Source organism: Oncorhynchus tshawytscha, linkage group LG16 (assembly GCF_018296145.1).
Source record: "Oncorhynchus tshawytscha isolate Ot180627B linkage group LG16, Otsh_v2.0, whole genome shotgun sequence".
NCBI lineage: Eukaryota > Metazoa > Chordata > Actinopteri > Salmoniformes > Salmonidae > Oncorhynchus > Oncorhynchus tshawytscha.
In genome coordinates this window covers 37,057,344-37,081,298 of record NC_056444.1, presented here as the reverse complement: position 1 = coordinate 37,081,298, position 23,955 = coordinate 37,057,344, and the positions used below count along the sequence as shown (strand labels likewise).

The 23,955-nt window shown below is 40.7% G+C and overlaps 1 protein-coding gene across 2 annotated transcripts in view; it reads left to right on the top strand.

Annotated features, from left to right (window-relative positions):
- The first annotated feature begins 982 nt into the window (after positions 1 to 982).
- LOC112215614 (E3 ubiquitin-protein ligase RNF152) overlaps positions 983 to 23,955 on the top strand; it is a 50,537-nt gene continuing 27,564 nt past the window's right edge. The window contains exon 1 of one of the 2 annotated variants that reach the window (XM_024374778.2): positions 983 to 1,197. The gene's annotated coding sequence lies outside the window, so the exon portion shown is untranslated. Of the gene's footprint in view, positions 1,198 to 3,536; positions 4,361 to 23,955 lie in introns of those variants that run through there. The other variant, XM_024374780.2, reaches the window with a different exon arrangement.

The window sequence follows — 23,955 nt, the reverse complement described above, 5'->3', positions numbered from 1 at the left end:
AGCCACTGTTTTGCATACAACCTTCCTACTGCATTCTGGGAATGGTGCAGGATTGACATTGGGAATGGTCTCAAATAGTTCAGAGAACATTAAGAAACAACGTTCTTCTGTGGGAATTTCAGTAAAACATTTTTAGCAAAACGTTCCCTACATGTTCCTTCATGGTTCTATATAAAGTCAAGTCCTCAACCTGTTCTGAGAAAGTTAAGAAAAGTTTCTATAAAAACCACAAGAAAAATGTAGTAATGTTCAAAGAATATTCTAAAAATGTTATTTAAAAACATACATTCTGTTCTCAGTATGAACAAAACTCTCTCTGTCATCTATTTTGTTGTGTGTTCAGGTATGTTTGCCACGCCCACTAATTGGCCACAACTGAGTGCATGTTTCCTCTGAAATGGGGTCTGTTTGAATAGACTTACATGGCATGTGCATGGCAATAAACTTACATGGCATGCTAGCTCCATCCTGGTGGATCAGTGGACTAATTCCATGGCTAGAAAACAGAATATTATAGGTTTGAATCTCACAGATACCGTGTCAAAACAAATATGTTAGGCATTATTAATGCCTGAGAAAATTAAATTGCATGTGTTCAATCTGTGCTTGAAGTTAAAAAGAGTTAACTCAAAATAAGCTAGCAGTGTTTTTCAAAGTTTTTTTGAAACATTCAGTGAAAGTTTTATGGAAGTTATTTAAAAAACTTCCAAATAGCTTATAATTTCCATTCTCAAACCTCCCAGGAAAACGCTCAAGGAACTACCCTGTAACTTAAAAAGAAACATTCCCAGAAAAGGTGAATTTTTCACTTCTGTTCCCAGAACATAAAAAAATTACAAGTAAAAAAAAATATTACGTTTTACCGGTCAGGAAACATATGGCTTCGTTCCCACAAACAATGTAAGACCAAAAATATACGTTCCCACAACTTCTAAGGAACAATATCTGCTAGCTGGGTAACCACATACTAAACGGTCTTTGCTGTCACCACTCCGTGAAGTCGCCTAGTCCACCTTGATCAGGGGGGAACGCGGAGCCAGAATTTCGCAATCGCTGCCAGTCCAGTCTAGTCTATGCTCGTTCGGAGGAGACAGAGCCCAGGTACAGACAGAAAAAACTATCAAACAGACACTGAAGCCGAATGTGGATTGCTGCTGTAGGCTACTATGCATACATGACAAACAGCGGATATTAAAGGTGAGATTGAGATTATATTGTTGTCGTGCAAATTGTAATGCATGGTAGGCTATATTGATTCTGTAAACAATATAAACTTATTTATCGGATATGTCTACAAATGTTGCAATGCGTAGGCTGTCAACATTAGAAGGGGGAGACAATGTTAGGAAGAAATATCATACGCTCTGTCTCGAGCCTGCAGCGCTCTGTTGGCTTGGTGCGTTGTCCTTTCTCCGATAATCATGTTAAAGGAAATGTTAACCATGCGTTATCAGACCGATTGCGAAAATAAAACATTGATTGCTCTCTGATGGACAGACATCTTTATTTTTTACACAAATAACTTAGCCCAGACTTCAAACTTTACGTGTTTTTGCGTATATTTCAATTTTGTTTACAAATACATTTATAATGCAATGCATTGATAGGTGAGGTCAAAATGAAACTAAATCAATAGATTTTTTTTCAGAACGCTAACAACTAATTCGAATGTTCTACCCTGTTCATAATTTGATGTAATAATTGTGTTATGCAGTTGATTTACAGTCTTTTTGTAGTTGCGTGTAGGCTATTTGACTTCACTCCGCACTATATCCTCATTTCGCAGACAGAGAGAAAAGAGAAAGAATGTTGTCCCTTGCAATGTGTAGGCCTATGTGTTTCTAACTTGTATCTAGTCTTTGGAGGGCAAAGAGCTTACACTCCTTTCTTTACACACACAGACACACTAATGGTGCGCGGGTCAGCTGTTTGTTCACCCTCACCCACCCGCAATTGCTAATAACCCATCTGCAACCGCCTGACACGGCCTATACAGTGTATTTCAAAAGTATTCAGAACCCATTGACTTCCACATATTGTTATGTTACAGCCTTCTTCTAAAATGTATTAAATTGTTTTTTTTCTCATCAATCTACACACAATACCCATAATACCAAAGCGAAAGCAGGTTTTTAGAAATGTTGAAATGCAAACTGAAAATAAACATTTACATAAGTATACAGTTCCCTTTACTCAGTACTTCTTGAAGCACTGTTGGGAGCGATTATTACCTTGAGTCTTCTTGAGTATGACCCTACAAGCTTGGCACACCTGTATTTGGGGAGTTTCTCCCATTCTTCTCTGCAGATCCTCTCAAGCTCTGCCAGGTTGGATGGGGAGCGTCGCTGCACAGCTATGTTCAGGTCTCTCCAGAAACGTTAGATCGGGTCCAAGTCCGGGCTCTGGTTGGGCCACTCAAGGACATTCAGAGACTTGTCCCAAAGCCACTCATGCGTGTGTGGCCGTGTGCTTAGGGTCATTGTTCTGTTGGAAGGTGAACCTTCGCCCTAGTCTTAGGTCCTGAGTGCTCAGGAGCAGTTTTTCATCAAGGAACTCTCTGTACTTTGCTCTGTTCATCTGTCCCCTGATCCTAACTAGTCTCCCAATCCCTGCCACTGAAAAACATCCCCACAGCATGATGCTGCGGCCACCGTGCTTCACCATAGGGATGGTGCCAGGTTTCCTCCAGATGTGACGCTTGGCATTCAGGCTAAAGAGTTAAATCTTGGTTTCATCAGACCAGAGAATCTTGTTTATCATGGTCTGAGAGTCCTTTAGGTGCCTTTTGGCAAACTCCAAGCGGGCTGTCATGTGCCTTTTACTGAGGAGTGGCTTCCGTCTGGCCACTCTACTATAAAGGCCTGATTGGTGGAGTGCTGCAGAGATGGTTGTCCTTCTGGAAGGTTCTCCCATCTCCACGGATTAACTCTGGAGCTCTGTTAGAGTGACCATTGGGTTTTTGTTCCCCTCCCTGACAAAAGCTCTCCTCCCCCGATTGCTCAGTTTGGCTGGGTGGCCAGCTCTAGGAAGAGTCTTGGTGGTTCCAAACTTCTTCAATTTAATAATTATGGAGGCCACTGTGTTCTTGGGGACCTTCAATGCTGCAGAACATTTTTAGTACCCTACATTTCTAATACCCTCGACACAAGCCTGTCTCCGAGCTCTACGGACAATTCCTTTGACCTCATGCCTTGGTTTTTGCTATGACATGCACTGTCAACTCTTAGACCTTATATATACATACACATATGTGCCTTTCCAAATCATGTCCAATCAATTGAATTTAACACAGATGGACTCCAATCAAGTTGTAGAAACATCTCAAGGATGTTCAATGGAAACAGGTAACTGCGCTCAGTTTCGAGTCTCATAGCAAAGTGTTTGAATACTATTTCTGGTATTTCTGTGTTTTTTCTTTTTAATAAATGTGCTAAAATGTCTAAAAACCTGTTTTTGATTTGTCATTATGGGGTCTTGTGTGTAGATCGATTATATATCTTTCTTTGTTAATACATTTTAGAGTAAGTCTGCATCGTAACAAAATGTGGAAAAAGTCAAGGGGTCTGAATAATTTCTGAATGCACTGTATGTGATAAAGTGAAAATTGGAGGATTTACCCTAATTTAGATGTTTCTGCTTATAATCTCTGACATTTTTGAAGGCTATTTGTTAGTCAACTTGTCTACAATTAGATACATACAGGTTCTCTTCTGTCATATGTTGCCATAGAAAACTAAATGAACCCTTGTTCACCAGAATAATGTCATAAATTATAGAATTAATGCTTCAATTTAGTTGACATCAGTTAAGTTTTCTCTGTGGTCTGCTTATTTCGGGGAGCAAAAACGTTTCGGGATTGGAGAGAAAATGCAATAGGTTATAGACCTACAGTCAGTTTCCATTTAACCCATCTGAACAGTAGGCTACAGTTCACTTGACATGCCATAGGCCTATTTGAAGTCCTGTCTTGTGACTGTCTAATTTGCATAATGCCTCACAATCATCACACATAACATACACTCTTAGAATTTGTATGACATTTTTTAACACATCCTTGTGTCTAGCTTTGGACGGCATGTGTTACTTTAAACACAATCACTGTGATTTGTGTACATTTCATGTACATTTTTCAACACAATTTGTGTCAATTCCTGCAAATAATGTGTTAAAAGCTGAAAAACATACAACACACCCTAGATGTTAAATTATTGACCAATCGAATTGTGGATCCGAAGTCATCATGCATCTACGCTGTGGCCTCACACCCTGGCCTTCAGACATCTTGAAAAGTGAAGTGACAACTGACAACCTGCAGTGAGCCTCAGCCTGCCAGCACAAGGAATATGAAACATGAAACAAGGTAAATGTACTCTTTATCTGAATAAGGTGTACATTTGAGGCTAATGCAGAGCGGACACGGCAACTTTTTAGGCTTGATTTATAAAAATGTAAGGTGTCTCGGATGAGTTTTCAAGAAGTTAGGACATTTAGGCAAATTTCTACCATAACCGTTATCATTATCATATTTCCCAACATGTTCTACCACAGGTTGATTTAGAAAAATAGTTTTTTTTATATCTGTGCTTTTGCATGTACATTGTTTGCATCATTAATCGTATGCTACACTAAGATAAATAAAATACATTTTTCTAAACTAATCCAATCAGTTAGTTTTTGCATTTGTTACTGAAATCATTGTTCCAGTCTAAATGGAATGCGTAGTCTCCTCCCAATGTTCCTAACCCTGGCAGTAATTCTGAATGCAGGTTGCAGGGGAATAACAATCCCAACTGTTGGCTGTTCTAATGCTGGCTGGATTCCAATAGGAATTACACATCACTTTGCATAATGTGACTTGCAGGCAGGTTTGCAAAAAATCTGGTAATGTTCCCAAAGTTCCCAGGATTTTCAGATATCCCACTTGAAAGCTTCATGGAAACTGGAGGGAATATTCAGGAAGCCTGGACTCCTTTAACCACATTTCCCAGGAAAGATACTCAAGTTTTCCAATGCTACTTGCAGACCAGATGTGGCCTGTAAAACCAATAGTTTCAGGCCACTATGTTTTCAAAGTAAGGCCTTACAAGTTTTGAATGAAACCACTCACCTAGAATCTCAATTTTTGATAACCACAAGCTTGATCAGAAACAAATTCAATAACCATGTCTGTATCACTAACAAATACAGTCATGGGTGGTAATACTACAATTCCCTCAAAGGCAAGGCACACTGGGAAATTATATTGGAGGCATGGCTTAGTGGGGGCTTGGCTTTCAGTTATCGCCTCTTGGCCACCTTTGAGTACCAGTTTAACTGGTCTATGGAGGTTTATTCAATTGGAGGTGTGGCTTAGTGGTGGCGTGGCTTTCAGTTAGATATTTTTGGCCTGTCAGTGGAAGTGTTTTACCATTTTACCTGGTGTATGATAGATTTTTTATGTTTACCTCCTGACAAAGAATAAATGGCTACCTTATTGAGTCTGTTCTCCTGTATCTCCTGTATCTCATCATCATATCTGTTTTGTTATCCTTTTGGAGACAAACATTTATTCCCATTAAAAATCCTATTTACCCTAACCCCTAACCCTTAACTTAACCTTAACTCCAAACCCCTAATGCTAGTTGTAACCACTTCTTTAGGACCTCTGGTAACCGCAAGGATATTAAAACCACTCCCACACACACAGAGTTTTTATTTTCCTATCATTTATTGATATGCATACTGAGTGATATGTGCATTTTTAGGTAAAAGATATTTTAACATTATATTGTAAATAGCAGGAATACTGTGGTTTGGGATTGGTTGTATTCTAGCCTTCTGTATGGACCAGAGGGAATGTCCCATTCCCTATTTAGGCAGCCTTGAGCTTGGCTTTCATGGCTTTTAGTCTGAACTGCTTTAAAAAAAATAGTACTGAATAATTGAAAGCCTGTTTAAGCTAGAGATATCTGTATTTTTGTATGGGCTCAATCCACCCCATCCGCCTATGTCGGACTTCCACATCTGCGGTGGAAAGTGGCAGAGCTACAGGGCTGTTAGTCAGACCAGGAGACATCCTGAAAATCTGTCTTTTAACGAAAACGTCTGTAGCGTCCGAACTAATATGACCCCTCTATGGAAAGATAAGACTCACACGAACACGATGGTGTTCTCCGTTTTGTTCTACGACTTGTCTGAAGGTAACTCAGTACAGGTTAAAAGAATGAATGGAAGTATGGAAGTCGTTTTGTGCCTCCCCAAAAAGGGGGTTAAATATGTGTAATATCTCCTAGATATAGGACAGACACTTCAAAACCTTATTCCTTATGTGGTTCTGCCATTTATGAACGTGCTATTCAATGTGTTTCTATATTTCATCAAATCATTTTTTAATATATTTTTTTGATACCTACAAGGGTCCTAAAATAGACGTTAAACAGTAAAGGATGCTCCTACAAACTGTATATAAGAACCATGGAGGGAATTTACTTGTAAGCATAATCAGAAGTGACAGGGACAGCAGAACAAGAGGTGGTTTTCAAAACCAGATGTCTTAGAGACCCATACATGGCAGAGAGAGGCCACATGTTTGTGGAGAATTTCAGTTTCAACATTTATTTAGCCCCAACCCTCAGCTGTTTATCAAAACAAGGGGTGTGATGACCATTTTGTTGTATTTCCAATCGCAGATTGCCCCTCTAAAGATCCACTCCAGTTAGGTATTAGGTGAAGATACAGTATATGTTTCTTTAAGTCTCTCCCTTTCATGTAAACCACAGTTTTCTGTGAATGATCACCCAGTAGCTTGGTTAAGCTTCAACAAATGTAGCTGTAGTTGTGTTTATGTTGTGTTTTATTTCATCTGATTTGTCAATGTTCTACTATTTTAAGTAAGGTTTTGTGTCGCTTTCGGAGAATGATTCTGGGGATAGCAGCAAAGTAAATACAGCCTTGAAGTTGAGAGAGAGAGAGGAAGGGAAAATAAGAAGAGAGACAGAGGACGAGAGAGGAGAGCTTTTGACCGATCTGAGGCTTTGAAAATAGTCATTTGGAGTTTAATGCTCTGTGGCAGGTTATTTTGGGGAGGCTTTCTACCTGCTTTTAAGGTGAGTGGGAGAGGCATTTTAAATCAGTCTGAGAGCTGTGATTGTGGCGTCAGGAAAGGTTCAAGCTTTCCTCTAGAGGTGACTGAAGCTGGATCCACCTGACAGGTGTTTGAGGATCCAGTTCTGGAGGTGTCGCTGAAAACGCAAGGATGTGGAATTTTTGTTCAACCTACTTTCTTTAGGTAAACCATGAATAGGCATGCATCTTTCTTAACTGTGTTTGCAAGTATTTTCCAATGAAACATTTCAAGGCTGTGAGGCAAGAGGATTGCTGGTCTGTGTATGTTCACAAAAGTGGACATGGCAATTTGGTCAATGTTTTTGCCTAGTGGCCTTTCTAAAGGCAAGATGCAGCTATACGTTTTGCGTGAAAACATGACAATACATAGTAGCTGAGGCAGTGGGAGTACTTTTTTTGTATTTTTCTCCACAATAAATGATTGATCAGTGATTGACACCCACACTAATTTAATCAATGGGTTGGAAGGAGGAAATATGACAATTATAGAATACTAACTACATATGGGTTTCAAAATGAATACGCCTCTGTTGATTTTACAGTTGGATAATCTTATGAATAAATAGAGAAAGATTCAATGCCGGGAGTAATTACAATCATACATCGTTCTACATTCACACCCTTCAGGTGTGTGTTTGTCTAAGATCTCCTGGGATCCATCCATCCTCACTTTCTCTCCTCCTCTTGCTTCTCCTCTCCTGTCTTCAATACAACACTTTCACCTCTCTCTTTCTCATCACCCACCGTTCTCTCTCGCTCTATTTCTCCTTGTTACGTTTTCCAAAACTGCTCCTCCACCTCTGCTGTCCCCCTAATTAATTTCTACTTTCCCAAGATGGGAGGTCCTCTCTTTCCTCCTCCCTTCATCCCCTCCCCCCTCTATTCATTTGCATCCTGGCTCTACGCTCCATGTGGCTGGCTGCCCAAGTATTTCTCCTGGAGTCAGCTGGCTAATTGGGTCCCATCTGTTGGGAGAGAGAGAGGTCTGTGCCGAATCCAGGCTAATTTGTGTCTGGATTTTTACCATATTGACTGAGTTCTGCTGGGCCAATGGCACCATGTTCACCGTTTCGGTGGTCTTAGACTCACAGAAACACCAAATTTTTTTTTTTTGTAGTTGCTCATGGACTCTGTGCCATATACTGACTGGGCATAAATGTTCCGAATAATGCTCCTTCCGTCTCCCATTCTGTACGCTAATATTTTGAAGGTGTAACGACGAATGGTGTTGGTAACCTAAACCTGGGTAAGACGTTGTCAAGAGGGCAGTGATGTGTGTTTGCGAGGCAGAAGATGCAAGATCAATCCCAATAGTGTGTTTGTGATTGAGGAAGCTATACTGTTATTTTAAACAAGCAACATGAGCCACGTTTCATCACGGCTGTGTTCTTGCTAAGTTATTGTTCCTGTTCTGTTCTGACCAAGTAAAAACCAAACATACAGTACTTCCTCCCACATGCTCTCTGCACTGCCTTTAATCTCACACTGATTGCATCAAGCCTCAGCAGCTCAGAAGCAGGATGCAAACTACCCGCAGTACTGAGGAAGTGGTAAGGTCTTCAGCTTGGTGATGATCTGCAGTTGGCGTGCTAGCACCCTTAAAAACAAGAACTTAAAGAGGAACCCAAAAGACACAACACAAAGGTGCCTGTTCACAAGAGCATGAGAGAAATGCCTGTCTCTTTTAACCAAAGAGTTAACACTTCTAACAGGTAAAATAGAGGGGATAGCCTGTGTCCAAAAGGGCCCTGGTCAAAAGTAGTGGACTATAAAGGGAATAGGGTGACATTTAGGATGCACCCATAAAGTTGGTGCTCCAGCCTACCTACCTACGGGTATTATATTGGTAGTTTACTCAGTGCAGAGGCAGTCTATTGGATCTTCGCCACTGTGCACAACTTATCACACTGCAACTCTTGAATGTTCAATAAGACCATGTGCTGTGTTTGGCTTTCATTTATGTTCTGTTATTATTAATGCATATTATGACTCCCTCAGGTTCTCTTGTAAAATCCAACAAATGCAACCTGTTTGAAAATGTGTTTGTACCAGTCATCTGTGAATCTGCAAGATAGATAGTTTGTGTGTTCTGTTTTTTTCATGCTATAATTGTATTTAGCCTGGGATACTATGGACCGTTAGATGTTGGAGTTGACACATAAACCCTGTCCCTTTATCTTCCACATCATGCGGACCCATCTCTCTCTCATCTCTCTATCTCTATCTTGCTCTCCCTCTCTTTTCATTCTCTCTCCCCCCTCCTTCTCTCTTTCTCTCTCTATACCTGATGACTTTGATTCATCATGGTTCTCATCTCCTTCCCCTCTGTGGGAGCTGTTTGTAATAAATGTGTTTTATGCATATATATAAAAAAAAATTTCAGACAATTGATGGGGTGCCAGCAATGACCTTCTATAATGATGGAACGTCTTTGTATCTTCCCTCTGAAAAAATGAGTGAAATGTATTTTGCCGAGGTCGGGTGAACAGGCGGAATGAAACAGGGTGTAAGATATTTGGCCCTGTTATGTTACATCTCCTTTCTCAGCACAAAATTAATAAAGACAGAAGTGAAGATTTAAATTGTGATATCGAGATGGAGAGAGTGAGGGAGAACTTTCAAAGTAAGAGACCACAAGGGTTTACCCGCCCGGTTTTGAGAATCGAGACACAAATTGAGGCTGGATGGCCCAGGGGACTGTACTGGTGTCGTTTGATGTTTTCCTTCATGTACTTTTTGGCACTTATTTGAATTTAGGTGATTATTGAGGAATTTAGGCACCTTTTTTAGAAGTGATAGTCCAACTCCACAACCTGTTAGTGAGCAGATATTGATGTGTATGTGTTTGATTCTTTGGGTCTCTCCCCGACATTCATTTTGTTTTCCCGCCCATTCTAAAATTAGCTTTCCATGCATACAAAAACACAGGCATATTGCTACACTTTCTGCATCCCAAATGGCACCCTATTCCCTATATAGTGCACTACTTTTAACCAGACCCCAGGCTCTAGTCACATACACCAGATAAGTGCAGTGAAATGTGTTGTTTATCAGGGTCAGCCATTGTAGTACGGCACACTTGGAACAAATTAGGGTTAAGTGCCTGGCTCAAGGGCACATTGATAGAATTGTTTTCCGAACCAGCAACCCTTCAGTTACTAGCATTTACCCACTGACTTGGCCATCTATCCTTAATGACAGTTTTTAATATGTTTCCGAGGCCTTCCTTGATCTCCAGTATTTAATTGCTGTTTTTCTTTCGTTCACCTACTAGTTTTGCTGCAATGTCTTCAAATTAGATCACTCACCATCTTCCAGGTGTTCTTGTTTTAGACAACATCTCTTCCTGTTGATAAATTATGTTATTTCTAGCTTCCTGGATGTATTCTAAATCGGGGCTGTGTTTGAAATGTATTCCCTACATGGTGCACTACTTTTGTCTAGAGCCCTATGTGAACCCTATGGGACCTGATCAAATGTAGTGCACTACATTGGGAATATGGTGCAATTTGGGATGTAGACAGTGTCTAATTGCGACGGTGAATGCATCCTTTTTTGTCAGATGAAAGTGATTTACTATGCTTCAAACCAGCCATTAAAGTTACACTATGCAGAAATGGCTCCGCCATTTCCTGGTTGCTAAAACGCTGATAGTTTGCCTAATTTCAGTTTACGTGACAAAATAAGCAAGTACAGTGTAGAGAATCATTGTACCATCTAATCCGCTGTGAAATATTTTTTCCATTACCAAAAATATTGTTGTTTCAGCTGTTTGAAGCTGGTGTTAAAAAAACGAAGGTAAAAGATGAAAAATCTAAACTTGAGAACGTGAAGCATAGAAATAGCGCACATAGAACAGATCTACCAATTCTTAGACTTGCTTTCAAGTAGAATGATAGATCTATAACTCACATATCTAGGAGAATTTGTTCAAGTCTCCCAAAACGTTACATATTGCCACTTTAAGACAACGAGAGAAGGTAGATGTAGCATCGTCAGGGGTGGCAGTGATGATTTTAGCATTTAGCTGCAGCTAACCCATCACAACATTGAAAGGTGAAAGAACACATAACCACACTCACGGTTGTTTTCATAGAAAAGTTTCAGCACAGAGCACAGCATGGCTTCACAGCACTGTTACATTTTGGTTTGTATTGAACAGTTTGTATTGAACAGTGCCCAGAATCAAGCCACCTAAAAGACCTGTGAAGAAGAGATCATCTTCGACCTTGAGGGATTGCTGATGAGTGGGTAGTTAGCCAGTGTGTGTGAGAAAATGCGGTGGCAGTTGTGGCTGGTGAATGAATGGAATGGTTTGATAGCGTTCCATTAATTTCACTTCAGCCACTACTAGGGGCCATCTCCCCCTTACCAGACTCTACTGTGTGTTTGTTAGATTAATGGTGATCCCCAACTGAGTGTGTAGAGGGTACAGAGGTGAACAGTGTGTGTGGTGAAATGAGTGGTTCCCTGGAGCTCTCCAGGCTCTTTCAGGGGTGACTTATTATCGTCCTTCGTTAGACCAGTCAGTCAGGCAGTCAGTCAGTCTGGCCACTGACACAGCTCATCGTTCTTATCAATACTAAACGCCTCAGGATGGTGTTTCCTGCTTGTTTTAACACATACTCAGAAAAGTCCGGACAACTCTCAGGGCAGACAGTGGTAGAAATCAATGCTGTCCTGTCATCCACATCTGTATTTGGGCCATATGGGAAAATCTGTGTGTACCATCATGCCAACCCATTGTCACTTCTTTTCATGCCAAACAATGGAGTTGGCAGGAGAACAAACATATCTGGGACCAGGTTAGGAAACCAGTGTAAAGGACTCAAAATGGAAGGACTTTAGCGTTGATTGGGTTGCTCTAATGATCATCATCATTACCTAGAAGGAAGAGGCTTTTATTTTTATGTGGGAAACATTATTTTTCAAATGATCCAGTAATGATTGATGGATGGAGTGTATGATGTAAGGAGGACGGTTAACATACAACGGTTGGAGAAACAGACCTTGAAGCTAGTACATAGCTGTCAATGAGGAATGTGTAATATGATAATTGAATGTTCATGTTGACTGGAAATGATTTCACTTCTGAAGGGTCACTGTTGATTACAGTATATGCCAAAGAGAAACTGAAAAGTAAGAAGAGATATTTGAAGCACAGAGAGAGAGAGAGAGATGAGCGAGAGAAACGAGAAAGACAGAGAGAGGGTGATAAATGCCTGTCAGAGTAAGATTGATGGTTACAGTGTAATATCTCTAGAGCATCAAACTATAGAATGATGTTGTGACAGAGAAGAGAGATATGACCCCTCAGAGAGCATAATTTATTGCTTCCCAAATGGCACCCTAATTCCATTATAGGTCACTATTTTTTACCAGGATTCATAGGGCTCTGGTCAAAACTAGTGCACTATAAAAGGTAATAGGGAGGCATTTGGCACTCATGCAGTGTCGTTTACTAGGTACAGTCTTTAATGTGACACTGCACATGTCGACCCATGACCTTTTTATTGACCAGATGATGAACTGCAGCCAATAGACTCATCAACCATAGTTCACAATGGGTTATTTTTTTCACCCTTGCTCTCTCTCCTTCTTTCTTTCTCTCTTTCCAGTGCACTAGGTAGGGAGTAGGGTGCCATTTTGGATGCAGGCTCAGTCTGCCTGACAGGCACTCGCTCTCACATCAAATCAAATGTTATTTGTCACTTGCTTCACAGCAGTGGTGTGTTTGAGACCACCTAAACCAAGACAGATTCAAGACCAAGACAGGAACATATCGAGTCCGAGTCAAGACCGAGACCTGGATGGGGGACAAGGGGTCCGAGACAGAGTCAAGACCGAGACCAGAAAAATGCAATTCAAGACATGATTGTAATTTTGTCAAATCCCCACCATTAAAAAAGTAAAAACTGTCCAGTAGTTCTATCTTCACATTTCAGGACAACTTATGGATTCTTTAGACATTTAGAAAAAAATAGAAAAAAATTCATGATAAGGTAAATATAGAGCACAGTGGGGAACAATGGGCCCCCTACACCTTCAGAGAAGGGCTAAGGATTTATATCAATTATGATTATATTCTTATTTAATTTTAAATGATGTTCGGATTTATCTCTTCAGTTTTTGTTGGAAAGGGTTAACACAAAAGATAAAAATAGTAACCAATCAGGATTTTTCATTGCTGGTCTCAGGGTAGATAAATCTGTCTAGCAATGTCTGCCATTGGCTAGGCCATCAGAAGCCAGATAAAGGCATCTGCCATTCAACTGTATTAGGGCAACATTTTGGGAGTGACATTGGAATCAACCAATCACATTTTGACTTAATGAGTGGGACCATTTTAACAAAATTCTGCCTTCTTGAAGGCCAACAGGTCACTGCGCAAGAGCGAGCCGTAGTTTTCCCACGGTCTAACTAGCTAGCTTTTGTCGTCGGCTAGTTTGCAGTTTGAACCTTTACACCGGGGTTCCTCAAAAGCCTTTTCTGAGGGGTTACTCAAGGATCCTTTTCAATTGGAAAGGTTATGCCGGTGTGGCAACCCAAAAGGTTATTCCAGGCACCTGTACTTCTAAGAGTGCACAGTACATTTATCATATAATCTCCTGGAGGTTAGGGGCCCTTCCAAAAATGCACACTATTCCCTATTAAGTGCTCTGCTTTTAACCAGAGCGAGTGCACTGCTTTTGACCAAAGAAAACAAATAGGAAATAGGGTGCCAGTTGGGATGTCAACAAACTTATGCATGAAGGAGGGATTTATAAATTGGTATGTAAGTGGGGTCCTGTTTTGTTTCTCCCTCCTGCCCTCTGTTCGCTGGCCAGGTAGCTAGATATTTTATTCTCCCTCTCTTTCATCCTCTGCCTGCCTAGCCATAGGCATCTCATTTTACTTTCAGATTTGACTCGGGGAATGAATCTGAAAGTTATTTCCCCTACCGAAGAATTGTCTTGCTGTGATGGTGGCATGGTTGAGCTGGAGTCAAACAGGGTAGTGTTTTTTGCTGGGTAGGACTGACTGAGTCTGTGAGGCTAGAAACGAGGGGTGGGGTTAGGGGAGTTGTGAACAGGTTGTTATCCCGAGAGGGAAGTGTGTGCCTGTGTGTGTGTATGCATGCATGTGTACATGTGTCCAAATTTTTGAGTGGTACTGTACACCTACTCAATCAAAGGGTTTTTCTTTATTTTGACTATTTTCTACATTGTAAAATAATTGTGAAGACATCAACTGTATGAAATAGCACATATGGAATCATGTAGTAACCCAACTCAGAAAGATTTTAGATTTTTCAAAGTAGCCACCTTGATGACAGTTTTGCACACCCTTGGTATTCTCTGTGTCCAAACTTTTGACTGGTACTGTGTGTGAATTTGTCCCAATACTGGTGCTGCCCTAAAATGGGGGGATTATATATAAAAGTGTTGTAATTTCTAAACGGTTAACCTGATATGGATGAAAATACCCTCATTAAAGCTGACAATCTGCTCTTAAACCTCAGTCATTCTTGAATTTAAAATCCAAACTTTTGGAGTATAGAGTCAAAAGAAGAAAAAATGAGGGCACTGTATTTTGAGCACACAAAGGCTTCATAATTCCTAAAGGATGTTAACTGACGGATAATATCTCAAAGAATAAAACATATGAGATATCCCAAACCTGTGTTAAACTCAGACCTTATTTTCGGTATATATCTCAAAACCCAATTATTTTCCCCATTTATTATCTCCAATAGGAATGTTTTATTTTACTAGACAAGTCAGTTAAGAACAAATTCTTATTTTCAATGACGGTCTGGAAACCGCCTGATCAGGGGCAGAACGACAGATGTGTACCTTGTCGGTTCAGGGATTTGAACTTGTAACCTTCCGGTTACTAGTCCAATGGTCTAACCACTAGGCTACCCTGCCTCCCCAAGGCCAACATAGGCAGGTAAACATGCCAAAATTAATACAGCATGTACACAGCATGCATTGATTTCAAGAAATGTTGCATCATTTTTTTACGTTGTTGCGTCATATTTCTGTGCATACTTTTCGTTGAAGCTTGCTTTAAAATATTTACAAACGGAGTACGCATTCGAGAAGTGCCCTCTATGCTCAGTTTTTCAGACTTTGATCAGGACTCATACCCCGACCCTCCTGGGCTCCATTTTCGTGTCTTCGGAGTACGATAGTATGCATTTTGAAAAACACCCAGTGTTTTTCACCTCCATCAACAAAACACAAATTATGAAATTTTGGGTGGAAGAATGGTGTCAAATACTTCTAATAAAGTTCCAGACACTTGTAGAATATTTTCCAAGCTACATTGAAGCTGCTCTGGCAGCTCATGGTGGCCCAACGCTCTATGAAGAGACAGGTTAGCGTTTTTCGTCATAAATCTTGTTCTGGAGGCAGCTCGGCACAGTGGTCACTCTCTGGCACGGCCACAACGTCCTAAAATTCGATTTTTAACCCTAACCTTAACCTTAAACTAAGCCACACTTCTAGTCGTAATGCCTTACTCTAAGTACATTTTTGTTTCACAATATATTATAATATTTCACAATTTCACAATATAGCTAATTTTGACTTTACAGCCAGCCTATCTAGCGGAAATCACTCAGTTCTGCCTCCAGACAAAGACTCATGACAATAAAAGTTGGCATTTTGATTGTTTTTAGTTTCTTTGGGCAGTTACCTGTACATCGTTCATTTTTATGTAAGGCTTGTGAGCCATGTACAAATGCATTTTGAATTATTTGGACTGGAATCTAATACCTACCACAGTGTATTTTAGAGTTTTCCAGCACCATCATCAAAATACCAAATTATGAAATATCTGGTGGAAGAATGATGTTGCATCCTTCCAATAGATTTCCAGACACATGTACAATGTACAGTATATCCACAGTAAAACGAGTCCTATAGCGACATAACCTGAAAGGCTGCTCAGCAAGGAAGAAGCCACTGCTCCAAAACTGCCATAAAAAAGACAGACTACGGTTTGCAACTGCACATGGAGACAAAGATCGTACTTTTTGGAGAAATCACGGATGAAACAAAAATAGAAATGTTTGGACATAATGACCATCATTATGTTTGGAGGAAAAAGGGGGAGGCTTTCAAGCCAAAGAACATCATCCTAACCGTGAAGCACGGTGGTGGCAGCATCATGTTGTGGGGGTGCTTTGCTGCAGGAGAGACTGTTGCACTTCACAAAATAGATGGCATCACGAGCCCTGAACTTGATCCTATAGAACATTTGTGGGCAGAACTGAAAAAGCGTGTGTGAGCAAGCAGTCCTACACCAGCACTGTCAGGAGGAATGTTGTGGGGGTGCTTTGCTGCAGGAGGGTCTGGTGCACTTCACAAAATTGATGGCATCATGAGGACAGAAATTGATGTGGATATATTGAAGTAACATCTCAAGCCATCAGTCAGGAAGTTAAAGCTTGGAAGCAAATGTTTTTTCCAAATGGACAATGACCCCAAGCATTCTTCCATAGTTGTGGCAAAATGGCTTAAGGACAACAAAGTCAAGGTTTTGGAGTGGCCATCACAAAGCCCTGACCTCAACCCTATTGAAAATATGTGGGCAGAACTGAAAAAGCATGAGCGAGCAAAGAGGCCTACAAACCTGACTCAGTTACTCCAACTCTGTCATGAGGAATGGGCCACAATTCACCCAAATTATTTTGGGAAGCTTGTGGAAGGCTACCCGAAATGTTTGACCCAAGTTAAACAATTTAAAGGCAATGCTACCAAATACGAATTGATTGTATGTAACCTTCTGACCCACTGGGAATGTGAAATAAAAGCTGAAATAAATCATTCTCTCTCCTATAATGTGACATTTCACATTCTTAAAATAAAGTGGTGATCCTAACTGACCTAAAACAGGGATTTTTTACTAGGATTAAATTTCAGGAATGATGAAAAACTGAGTTTTAATCTTTTTAAGGTGTATGCAAACTTCCGACTTCAACTGTGCATAAGCATTCAGACACGTACTTTGTTGAAGCACCTTTGGCAGAGATTACAGCCTCGTCTTCTGCTTGGCACACCTGTATTATTCTCTGCAGATCCTCTTAAGCTCTGTCAGGTTAGATGGGCAGTGTCGCTGCACAGCTATTTTCAGGTCTCTCCAGAGATGTTCAATTGGGTTCAAGTTCGGGCTTTGGCTGGACCACTCAAGGACATTTAGAGACTTGTCCCAAAGCCACTGCATTGTCTTGGTGGTGTGTTTAAGATCGTTGTCCTGTTGGAAGGTGATTCTTCTCCACAGTCTGAGGTACTGAGCGCTCTAGAGCAAGTATTCATCAAGGATCTCTCGCTGTACTCTGTTCATCTTTCCTTCGATCCTAACTAGTTTCCCAGTCCCTGCCGCTGAAAAAAATCCCCACAGCATGATACTGCCACCACCATGCTTCACCATAGGGATGGTGCCAGGTTTTATCCAGAAGTGACGCTTGGCATTCAGGCCAAAGAGTTCAATCTCGGTTTCATTAGACCAGAGAATCTTGTTTATCATGGTCTGAGAGTCCTTTAGTTGCCTTTTGGCAAACTCCAAGCGGGCTGTCATCTGCCTTTTACTGAGTAGTGGCTTTCATCTGGCCATTCTACAATAAAGCCCTGATTTGTGGATTGCAGCAGAGATGGTTGTCCTTCTGGAAGATTCTCCCATCTCAACACAGCAATTCTGGAGAGTCTTAGAAGTTACATACTTCTTCCATTTAATCAATGGAGGTCACTGTGTACTTTGGGATCTTAAATGCTGCAGAAATGTTTTGGTACCCTTCCCAGATCTGTGACTCGTCACAATCGTGTCTCAAAGCTCTACAGACAATTCCATTGACCTCATGGCTTGGTTTTTGCTCTGACATGCAAAGTCATCTGTGGGACCTTGTATAGAGGGGTGTGTGCCTTTCCAAATCATGTCCAGTCAATAGAATTTACCACAGGTGGATGCAGTCATGTTGTAGAAACATCTCAAGCATGGTCAATGGAAACATGATGCACCTCAGCTCAATTTTGAGTCTCATAGCAAAGGTTCTGAATACATATGTAAATAAGGGTTTTCTGTTTTTTTTAATACATTTGCAAAAAAAATGGCTTCATCATTATGAGGTATTGTGTGTAGATTGATTAGGAAAACTTTTAATATAATATATTTTAGGATAAGGCTGTAACGTAACAAAATGTGGGAAAAGTCGAGGGGTCTGAATACTTTCCCAATGCGCTGTATAAATGATGCCAAGGCGCATTGTAGCTATTCTGTTCTGTTGGCTCGTGGTGGACCAACGCCTGGTAGACCAACGCCCTTTAAGATACTTTGTGGTGTTGTTTCCTTTTTTTCTATGTACACTCTTGGAAAGATATTGCCATCTAAAACCTAAAAGGGTTCTCCGGCTATCCTCTTAGGAGAAGCCTTTGAAGATACCTTTATTGGCTCGAGGTAGAACCCTTTTGGGTTCTTTGGAAAAAAATATTTCCCCAGAGGGTTCTACATGGAACCTAAAAGAGTTCTATCTGGAACCAAAAAGGAACCCTTTTGGAAACCATTTTCTAAGAGCGTGCAGTAAAGCTTGTGAGCCATGCACACACGCAATTAGAATTAAGTGGACTGTAATCTAATACCTAACAAATATCTCTATCCCAAATGGCACTACATTCCCTATATTCTGCAGTGTATAGTGAGTAGGGTGTCATTTGAGACACAACCCCTGTCATTCTGGCTACAGCTGCATATAAATTTATATAGCAGTTTAATCTGAATACTAAATGTTATTATTAAAAGCTTTCCCTTCCCTCCCTGGTACAGTACAGGGACTGTGTCCCAAATGGCACCTTATTCTCTACATAGTGCCCTACTTTTGACCATAGTACTATGGGCCCTGGTGAAAAATAATGCACTACATAGGAAATAGGGTGCCAATTGGGACACATCCTGGGAAAGTGTATACCTGGTAATGAGGAGAGCACCCCAGGGCCTATTGCATTCATTGTGCAGCAGGCAGCAACTAGAGTGGTATAATTCAGTAATGAATTGCTTTAGTGCCTGGACAGCACTGTAATGGTTTTGGAGATTAACAATTAGGCTTACCTGTATGTACAAGGTGTGTGTGCTGTGTCCTTTTTCTATCTCTCTCTGTCTCTCTTTTTTTTTCTCTCTCTCTATTTATCTACCCCCCTTCTCTATTTACCTACCTCCAGAGAGACGATCAGTAGGGGATGACAAAATTCAAAAATTCCAACTGCACTTCACAGAAGCTTTGGTGAAATCGTTTAGCTCTAGGTAGCAAGAGCCGGGAAACGTTAGATTGAGGCTAGCCAGACCTGTCTGGCTGTGTCTAGACTTGACAGTTCATGAAGCTTTAGTAATCTGATCATAGAGTTCTGATCATGGAATTCTGAATGCGTCATGCAACTACATCTACACCTACAGTTAAAGTCGGAAGTTTACATACACTTAGGTTGTAGTCATTAAAACTCGTTTTCAACCACTCCACAAATATCTTGTTAACAAACTATAGTTTTAGCAAGTCGGTTAGGACATCTACTTAGTGCATGACACAAGTAATTTTCCAACAATTGTTTACAGACAGATTATTTCAGTTATCATTCATTGTATCACAATTCCAGTGGGTCAGAAGTTTACGTACACTTAGTTGACTGTGCCTTGACACAGCTTGGAAAAGCCTAGAAAATGATGTCATGGCTTTAGAAGCTTCTGATAGGCTAATTGACATCATCTGAGGTGCACCTGTTGATCTATTTCAAGGCCTACCTTCAGAATCAGTGCCATTTTGTTTGACATCATGGGAAAATCAAAAGAAATCAGCCAAGACCTCAGAAAACAATTGTAGACTTCCACAAGTCTGGTTCATCCTTGGGAGCAATTTCCAAATGCCTTAAGGTACCACGTTCATCTGTACAAACAATAGTACACAAGTATAAACACCATGGGACCACGCAGCCATCATACCGCTCAGGAAGAAGACGCGTTCTGTCTGCTAGAGATTAACGTACTTTGGTGCGAAAAGTGCAAATAAATCCAAGAACAACAGCAAAGGACCTTGTGAAGATGCTGGAGGAAACAGGTACAAACGTGTCTATATCCACAGTAAAACGAGACCTATATCAATATAACCTGAAAGGCTGCTCAGCAAGGAAGAAGTTCCTGCTCCAAAACCGCCATAAAAAAGGCCAGACTACGGTTTGCAACTGCACATGGGGACAGAGATTGTACTATTTGGAGAAATGTCCTCTGGTCTGGTGAAACAAAAAATAGAACTGTTTGGCTATAACGACCATTGTTATGTTCGGAGGAAAAAGGGGGAGGCTTGCAAGCCGAAGAACACCATCCCAACCTGTTAAGCACGGGGGTGGCAGCATCATGTTGTGGGGGTGCTTTGCTGCAGGAGGGTCTGTTGCACTTCACAAAATAGATGGCATCATGAGGACGGAAATTCATGTAGATATATTGAAGCAACATCTCAAGACATCAGTCAGGAAGTTAAAGCTTGGTAGCAAATGGGTCTTCCAAATGGACAATGACCTCAAGCATACTTCCAAAGTTAGAGCAAAATGGCTTAAGGAAAACAAAGTCAAAGTATTGGAGTGGCCATCACAATGCCCTGACCTCAATCCTATAGCCATTTTGTGGGCAGAACTGAAAAAGCGTGTGCGAGCCAGGAGGCCTGCAAACTTGACTCCATTACACCAGGTCTGTCAGGGCGAATGAGCCACAATTCACCCAACTTATTGTGGGAAGCTTGTGGAAGGCTACCCGAAATGTTTGACCCAAGTTAAACTATTTAAAGGCAATGCTACCGAATACTAATTGAGTGTATGTAAACTTCTGTCACACCCTGACCATAGTTTGCTTTGTATGTTTTTATGTTTTGTTTGGTCAGGGTGTGATCTGAGTGGGCATTCTATGTTACATGTCTAGTTTGTCTATTTCTATGTTTGGCCCGATATGGTTCTCAATCCGAGGCAGGCGTTAGTCATTGTCTCTGATTGGGAACCATATTTAGGTAGCCTGGTTGGTGTTGGGTTTTGTGGGTGATTGTTCCTGTCTCTGTGTTTGTTTGCACCAGATAGGCTGTTCAGGTTTTTTCATGTTTATTGTTTTTGTATACTGTTCATGTTTTCAGCTTTATTAAAGATGTAAACAAGTAACCACGCTGCATTTTGGTCCGCCTCTCCTTCAACTCAAGAAAACCGTTACAACTTCTGACCCACTGGGAATGTGATGAAAGAAATAAAAGCTGAAATAAATCATTCTCTCTACTATTATTCTGACATTTCACATTCTTAAAATAAATTGTTGATCCTAACTGACCTAAGACAAGGAATTTTTACTATGATTAAATGTCAGGAATTGTGAAAAACTGAGTTTAAATGTATTTGGCCAAGTTGTATGTAAACGTCCGACTTCAACTGTACATTTAAATGTCTACCGTGTCCGGATTCCCTTTTCCCGTGTTGTATTCAAATGCTAGTATGCATTCTAGAAACGGTGGAAGAGGTAAAATATGATAACACAACAATTGATGGCAGTAGCTAACTGCTGTAGCTTACAAGCCAGCAAACGTCTGTAGCTTGCCAGCAAGCTAACAAGCAATGTTAAAGGGATTGCAAACGGGTTAGCATAACTCTAGCCAATCCCCAAATTATTTTTCTAAATATTAGCTAGCTGGCTAGAGTTTGAGGCCAGCAAACATGTTCCTCACTCACTAGGATTGTATTACCTCCAATGTTATACTGAAAAGGTGCCTCTCAGTCCCAAAACACAAGTTTTCTGGAGGCTTGTGGGAGGAGTGCTGAAGATGTCGTCCACTGTATGATCTTTTGGTAGCCTGTTAGCATCCAGACTGAGGAGAAATCCTCACACACAGCACCCCCGAACATGTCCTGAAGAGGTCAGCCAGATCTGAATGCAATCAGACCACAAATGGACTGTTGTGCATCGAGACCCATCTTTTCAATGTGATCTTCTGATTCTGATAGATGTCGCATGTTAGTGTCAAGTGTCGACACGACCTATGTGGGTCAGCTAACTCTTCTGGTGTTGATTGTCATTCCGAACATGTAGCCAGAAAGACAAGGACGATTGAGGAGTTGGCTGGGGCACAAATAGGCCTAGATCTAGCAGGATAGGGAAATCAAATGTACCTTGGTTGTGTGATAGAATTCCTTCCCACAGATCCCAAGTCCAACAGTCATTCTTCTACAGGGTCTCTTTCTCTGTCTTCTCTCCCTCCCCTTGCTATTCCCTCTAATCACTACAGACAGCTGGGCTGTAGAACCAAAGCCTATTAGACAATGCAGATGACAAGAAAGAGATGGAGCAAGAGAGAGGAAATGAATGAAAGAGAAAGAGAGCAGCAGAAAGGGAGAGCTGAGAGAAGGGAGAAAATTAGCTGTGGAAAGGAAAAGGCCACGGACGTAGAATAAGCCATGTCTGGCTTGTCTTAACATATGTGTCCCAAATGACACCCCATTCCCTAGATACACTGTAAAATATTTCCTGTAATTTTTACAGTAAATTACTGGCAGCACAGTAGCCAGTAGGTTATTGTAAATTTACAGTAAAATACTTGCAGCACAGAAGCCAGTACATTTCTGTAGATTTACAGGACCTTTACTGAAACACAAATTTACAGCATATTACTGTAACGCCTGACTAATGCAACATACTGTATATCTAGAATTTACAGTGCATTACTGGAAGCATAGTGGTTAATATACTGTTTCAGATTTACATTGCAGGCAGCTAATGCCAACGATGGGCAGTATTTCTGTTACATATATTTGATATAGGTATTTCAATAGTTTCAATACCTATTTTTAAAATTGTAATTCACTGGCCTGAAGCACAATTCATCTATTTTGTAAATGTTTTATTAGAATACATTTATTTTGTATTTTCTAAGTAGCCCGCTTAACTACACAAACATTCGTGGTAACAGTAATATGATATTTTTACTTGCTATGACTGTTATATGTTCTTGTTTATATACCTTAGTTCAATTCACTGACTGTAAGTTGCTTTCAATATGAGCGTCTGCCGAAACAAGGCCAAATTTGATCAAAATACAAGTCATTTGAGGGTGGGGCTTACTAGAATAATACCCAGCAGTGTGCTTCGCAAGTGTTCATGTTCACATTTATATTTTGGGCATTTAGCAAAATGTACATTTTGTCCAGAGCTATTTACAGTCAGCATTAATCTAAGGTTGATTTAAAAAAAAAACATATCTCACAGTCTCTGTAACCGTTACTGAGGATGTTGTTGTAGTTAAAGCAGGAATCCACAGGTTGTTTGCAGCCCTATGTTGCCATACTTTTTCTGTAGGGTTTTCTAGTGATGGGGTAATGAAGCTTCCTGAAGCATCGAGGCTTTCCAGCCAATTGTCTTGAAAATTGGTTCATTACTCATGACTTCAATCAACACAGTATACACTAGTGGCACCTGCTGGTCAAAATAATTTTGAGAAGCCAACTTATTATTGATGACGTCCCACACGCTGTAGCGTGTGCGCGGAGTGGCCTTTTTTTCCTCTACTAAACCAATACCAAACCAATCAGTTGGTTATTCAACGAAACAAAGCTTCAAACGTCATTGTTAAAGTGATACAGGAATCGTCACACTTCTTTGAAGGAAACTGCTTAGCGACTTCGACGCATCCCTCAGAGCTCTGTTATCAAGCGTAACATCACTAGTGTTTTCACTTTGAACGAAAACAAGGGGGTTGAGCCCTGAGCCACCTTGAACTGACCTCCTGGGCAATGTTTGTCTTTGCGTTAAATCCCACCTAATCGAATGACCCTGCTGCACCGGAGCTGGAGAGGAAGTGAA